Raw genomic sequence first — 6,617 nt, 5'->3', positions numbered from 1 at the left:
GATCAAGTTTGGTAATTGGCTGGTTCTGAATCCATTAGAAAGGTTATAGGGCTGTTTGGGTGGGTTATGTTTTATAAATGGATGATTAGAAGTATATTAATGGGCCAAAGGGTTATAAGGATGGGATTGATTTAGTAATATAATGCCTAGGATAACATTTGACTGGGGGCAAGGTTATAAGGATAGAATTAGATTTGGGAAACAGGTCAGTTATGATCATATTAGACAGGTTATGAGGTTGTTTGAAAAAGTGTCCTTTGTTTAATGGCAGTGAGAAAACAAGTATCTAACTAGACTTCCTGTGCATCTTTAGCACTTCTAATACCCTGGTGCCTTTATACATAGAAATTACCCTCCAAAATTTATGTGGGATCTTGACAAACATCTTACTAAGTGTTCAGGTATCAAGCCAAGCCATTAATTCCTAGCAGAGTGTGGTTTTCACTGGCGTGTTACCAAAATATAAAAAATGCATACTGGGAAAAGAGACAGCATGAGATTATGTCAATATTTCTCAAAAGCAGGTTCAAGAGGAGGTAACATTTGAGCAGAGTCACAGGAAGCTGAACAAATACTTGTCACAGAGATGGTAATAGGAGACTGAAAAGGCAGAGTCTAGGAAGAGGGTGTTCTATGAAAACATGTGGGCATGATAAACAGACCAAAGCCTTCGAGGAGCTCAGACAGCCTGTGTGCATCTGTGTTGGAGAGAGTGGAATAAAAGAAGGAGGGCTGTACACATGTGTGTATTTGTGTTTGCAGTAAATGATAAGATAAGATGGCAGAGACTAGAGTTTGAGGGAAGAGTGTATAATTTATAATCTTTGTTAATTATAAATATGAACTTCATAATTTCCACCAGTCTACCCCAAATGTATTCCACAACAAACAAATATCATAAATACACAAGAAAACAATAAAAATGAGGATTCTGTGGTCAAATATGTTTGTTAATGCTGTTTTAAATTCTTAGCATCCGCCACTTCTAACATGTTTAATTCACATTAGAAACTTCAAGGTTGTGACTGGGCATAATGACTCACGCCTTTAATCCCAGCAATTTGGGAGGCCAAGGCAGGCAGATCACTTGAGGCCAGGAGTTCGAGACTAGCCTGGCCAACATGGTGAAATCCGTTCTCTACTAAACATATGAAAATTGGCCAGGTATGGTGACTCGCACCTGTAGTCTCCGCTACTCCAGAGGCTGAGGAGAGAGAGTGGCCTGAACCCGGGAAGCGGATCATGCCACTGTACTCCAGCCTGGGTGACAGATTGAGACTCTGTCTCAAAAACAAACAAACACTAAACTTAAAGGTTGTGAGGAGTTCTGCAGTTACAAAAATATGATTCCTTGTCTTCCCTGACCCACCACGTTTTAAGATTTGGGGATTATAGATACCTTTGTACCTATTCCAACCTCCAACAGAATGGTTATTAATACTCCTTTGCATAAATATTCTAAGGAATATACTTTTGGAAAGCATTATTCTAAGAAAAGGGAAGCTGTTCAAAGAAAGGCTAAGAATACTTAATTTTATCATTTTAAAAAGAAGATAGAATGATACAGAAAGTTAAATTGTTGCAAAGAAAATGGGAAAAATATTGATATTATAGTATAATAGTTAATTTGAATTATCTATTCCTAAATGGTTATATGGCCTTTAGAAAACTTGGTCTCTATGTGTCTCAGTTTTCTTAAGTATATGGTTGGAATAACAAAGGAATTTAAGAGCACTAGATAAGATAATGCTTGTAATGATGAACAGTGCCTGGTAAGTAGTGAGAACTTCATTAATATTAAAAGCTGCAAAAATTCTAACCTTCCCCGCAGTCTCAGGTATTCTGGTATGCTCAGTTTTACCTCCTGTTCCTAGGTTTAAGTGTAGGAATTCCTCCTCACTTTACGTCCAGGGCTTCCTTTTAATCTACTGTCATATTTGGAAGCATTATAGGGAGATATTTTTACCAGCTAGACCAAGGGTGGTAGATTAAAGCTCATGGATTGGGCATCAGTTATCCTCTTGGCCGTTGGATAATAATAAGTATACTTGATATAAATTGAATGAGATGCTCCTATGATTAATCTAAATATCTAACTGGTACAAGAAGCAGGATTTTGAGTTGTAAGCACCCTAAATCATGTAAGAAAGGAGCCACCAGCTAACAAGGTCATTGTATCAATACGGATACTGATCTTAAATCTTGGGCTTCTAGGAAATCTTTGCCCAGCCTCCAAGCTCGTTTCTTCCTGGACAGTCATTCCACTTGGAATCTATTGTCTCAGTTCTGAACATTTGCCTGATATTCAGACTTCCTAAATATCCCTCCCTCCCTGTCTTCACCAAGTCTCTTGGCCAAGAGATTTTATAAATTCAAAAATGTTATGTATATTGTTTCTGTTTATTTCTCAATATTACCTTTGGCAAGTAATCAAAAAGAGCCTGGACATAAACCAAGTTAAAATAATCAATAATAGCTGAAGTGCTTTTCCCCTTCTTTCAGGGACTAGAGGAGTTACTCTTAAGAAGAAATAAGAAACAAAACCAAAAGCAGTCCGATCTCTGCTTCTTGGGGGGAGTGACGGGGTTCTGAACTCTGTTCAAAGTCAGTTTTCTGCCCATTTCTATTTCTCCATGATTTCTACTCTAGGGCAATAAGCAAACAGTTAAGTTTCCATATCAGGATAAAAATTTGAATCTCAACTCACTATTATTACCCTGGGCGCATTAATATGGAAGCAAAATTGGTTTACTCTTAGATCGTAAATGTGGACTTTAAATGTTCTTACCACAAAAGAGAAAGAAAGAAAGAAAGAAAGAAAGAAAGAAAGAAAGAAAGAAAGAAAGAAAGAAAGAAAGAAAGAAAGAAAGAAAGAGAGAAGGACGAAAGGAAAGAAAGAAAGAAAAAGAAAGAAAGAAAGAAAGAAAAAAAGAAAGAAAGAAAGAAAGAAAGAAAGAAAGAAAGAAAGAAAGAAAGAAAGAAAGAAAGAAAGAAAGAAAGAAAGAAAAGAAAGAGAGAGAAAACATGGATTACTCCACCTTTCTTTCCTTCTTGCCTTTCTTTTTCTTTTCTTCCTTCACATGTGTCTTGCATTTTCCTCTCTTTCTCCATGGAAGCCCCATTGATGTCAGTCGCTATTCTCTCTGATACCCTCAATAATATTTTACACACATTTCCCTTTTCTTTAGGTTTTATTTCAAATTTGATTTGGTACAAAAAAAATTCGCATTTAACAAGCTAAAATAGCCAAATAAAATTTACTGCAAACTTTGTAGAAATTAATTTGTGCTACAAGACACTATTTCTTTTCTTTTCTTTTTTTTTTTTTTTTTTGATGAAGTCTCGCACTGTTGCCCAGCTGGTGTGCAGTGATGCAATCTCAGCTCATTGCAAGCTCCGCCCCTCAGGTTCAAGGGATTCTCCTTCTTCAGACTCCTGAGTAGCTAGGATTACAGGTGTCTGCCACCAAGCCCAACTAATTTTCTGTATTTTTAGTAGACATGGGATTTCACTATACTGGTCAGGTTGTTCTTGAACTCCTGACCTCATGATCTGCCTGTCTTGGCCTCCCAAAGTGCAGGGATTACAGGCATGAGCCACCACGCCTGGCCAAGATATGTTATGTTTTTTTCTTACTGAAGATTTAATGATTAAATGTGTGTCTCTCTAAACTTCAAACTACTTCAAGAGGACACGCTGCCTTCTTCTTCTTTCTGTCTGCCCCTTTTCTGGTCCATGGTTCAGTGGTAAATAACTGTTCGACAAATGATTGTTGGATGGACGTGGAAATGAATGAAAGTATTTCTTCAAATCTCAGCTATGAGTATCACCCCACCCACCATTTTACCAAGAGGGTTGAAGCAGTTCATCTTTATTGCCCATTCCAATTAAGACACTATATGGTCTGTGATTAAAAACAAACAACCAAAAACGTGGTAAATAGCCTTCAGATGAACTCATTCAGTAACCTGGCTTTATTTCCTTGTGAATGTGAATCTAACAGATTTTTTTTTTTCTTTTTAATGTTTAAAAACAAAACCTGATTTGTATGTTGAGTTTGGTGCTGTGGTGAGTTCCTTTGATTGTGTTAGAAATCTGTGAAAACAAGGGGTTTAGATGAGGACACCTGACAGATCCTTCACTATGAAATCTCAAATTGGCACCATCGTAATAACCAGGTGTATCTATAAATCAGAAACAGCTTTCCCAGCAAGACTGCTTTACCTCACCTCCTACTATGTTACTTCTCCTTTCCAGGGCCGTCAACTTCCACTCCTATTGCTAACTAACTCACCACTCAAAGCAGGTGGACGGCTAAAGGAAAGAGCCCTCAATGTTTCCTTCCTGTGTTCATTCTCCCTCAGGTCCCTGGACTTTGGGACTCATTCTGCTCGACTTGATCCCCACTCTCCATGCTGATCACATACACATGTTCACACCTGGCAGAAGAGGAAGAGGAGGCATGAAGGAATGGCCTCTTCAGAATGGAGAAAAGGTAGGAATCATCTGGGATGTTTACCAGAGAGAACCCCTTAGGCTGACTCAGGAGTTGGACTGAATGTGAAAGAGACCAAGTAGGAAAGCCAATAAATATACTACAAAGCTTCCCAAGAAACATCACCATGGCATTCTCAACACAGATTATCTTCCCATTAGAGGATATTTTCCACTGGGAAATATATAAATCCGCCCAACTATCCATGTATACAAGAAGGTGACTTCATCAGCCATCCACTTTCCTCCATGTTCAGAACCATGTCTCTAGATTAAATCACCGTGGTCTCTCGGTTTAATTGCTTTAACAGCCTCCTTCTCCAGAACACAGCCACCACAATTGGTTTGTAGAAATAGAATTCCATTTTGTATTCCCACTTAACATCTCTGTTGGTTAAACTCTTTTTCCCATTTATTTTAAGATAAAATTCTAAGGCACAACAGCTTACGGTACCCTGCATGACCTTGCCCCTGTTTAACTTTCTAGCCCTCTTCTGTTCTACTTTGCACTAGTTTTTAGCATAAAACAAACTTGGTCGCATTTCAGGCCCTCCATACAGGTTACTCTTTCTGCCTGAAACCTTCTTCCTCCCACCTTTACCTGACATCTGGCTTATCCTATCGACTAAAGCCTAAATTTCACTTTTTTTGTCAGCAACATTTCATTCTATTGACAACTCGTACCCACCAATATAAATCAGTCTCCCAGTTATATGCTGACATTTCAGCTTTTACCTTTCTGTATAACATTGATCACTATTTGTACTTATATGTATATCTGCAGATATATACATATTTATCTCTTTAACTAGACAAGTGAAACAGCCAGAGTTGAATTTTCTCTCCGGGGAGATTTGCCAATGTCTGAGGTTATATTTTGCTTTTAAAATTGTATGCCAGGGAAGGGAATATTACTGGCATCTAGTTGATAGAGGCCAGGGATGCTTATAAACATCCTATAATGCACAAGATGCTTTCTCACAAACAGCATTACCCAAACCAAAATGGCAACAGTGTCAATATTTGAGAAACCATGGCCTAGACTATAAGCACCATGATATAGGTGGAAGCCATGCTTTCTTTAAACATTCCCGTTTCCCCAGGGCCTAGACTTTACTTGACATATATTGTGCTTAATAGATGTTGATTGGATGAACAGATATTCCTTATTACAAACACAGGCTAATCATTTACTGATTTACCATTTACTGAGCATCAGTGGCATATCAGGCCATGTATTTGCCATTGATACTATAATGAGACAAGAGTCCATATTATCAGGAGCCTTAGAATATGGAAGAGGAATGAAAAAGTGAGCAATCAATTGAAATTGGGAAAATTGTAATGCACTGCACAGTATAAAAAATTAATTTACTTACTGAAGTAGCATAAAGGATATTTAAAAGAAAAAGTAACATGGATCCTTCATTCACTTAACAAATATTCATTGAAGGCAAATGTCAGAATGTGTCAATGAAGAAGACAAGTAAGATCCCTGTCCTAATGGTATTTATATTCTAAAGGAAAAGACAAACAGTAAAAGGAACACTGTAAATCAACAAGATCACTACAGGTGAACTATGTGCTCTGAAAACAATACATAAGATGATGAGTTAAAGTACAGCCGAAAGAATCCACTTTAAATGGAATAATTAGAGAAATTACCTTTGAGGACATGGTATTTTGCATAAGGTTTGAATACTACAAATTGGGCAGATGTACAAAAAGATATATAAACTCACTTTCCAAACAAATTAAACAAAATATGTAACATATGTATAAAAGACCTTTGAATAATGCAGGGAGATGAAGGAGGTTGATGAATCTAGAATTCTATGAGATTCAGGGAAAAATGGCATCAAATGAAGTCAGAGACAGGTTTTTTAAAAAATCTATGATAGTTACCTAGGTCATAGCAAAATGCATGAGTTTTTATTCTAAAAATAGTGATAATCCACATGGACTTTTTAAAATTAAAATTTATGTTTTAAATGGTCACTCTAGCTGTCTCATAAACAAAAGTGGAAAGAATGAAAACAGATAAAACTACTAGTGAGGCATTGCAGTGGTCCATATGACAGGTGAGGATGACTTTCCTTTCTTTCTTTCTTTCTTTCTTTCTT

At 37.1% G+C, this 6,617-nt stretch overlaps 1 long non-coding RNA gene across 1 annotated transcript in view; it reads left to right on the top strand.

Moving 5' to 3' along the window:
* The first annotated feature begins 4,361 nt into the window (after positions 1-4,361).
* Positions 4,362-6,617, top strand: part of LOC105525032 — an 18,544-nt gene continuing 16,288 nt past the window's right edge. Inside the window, exon 1 of the long non-coding RNA XR_001003851.1 lies at positions 4,362-4,495. This is a non-coding gene — a long non-coding RNA (uncharacterized LOC105525032). The remainder of the gene's footprint in view (positions 4,496-6,617) is intronic.

Source organism: Colobus angolensis, unplaced genomic scaffold (genome assembly GCF_000951035.1).
Source record: "Colobus angolensis palliatus isolate OR3802 unplaced genomic scaffold, Cang.pa_1.0 Scaffold514, whole genome shotgun sequence".
NCBI classification, from domain to species: Eukaryota; Metazoa; Chordata; class Mammalia; order Primates; family Cercopithecidae; genus Colobus; species Colobus angolensis.
The sequence above is the reverse complement of the archived record's forward strand: the minus strand, read 5'-3'. Positions and strand labels throughout refer to the sequence as shown.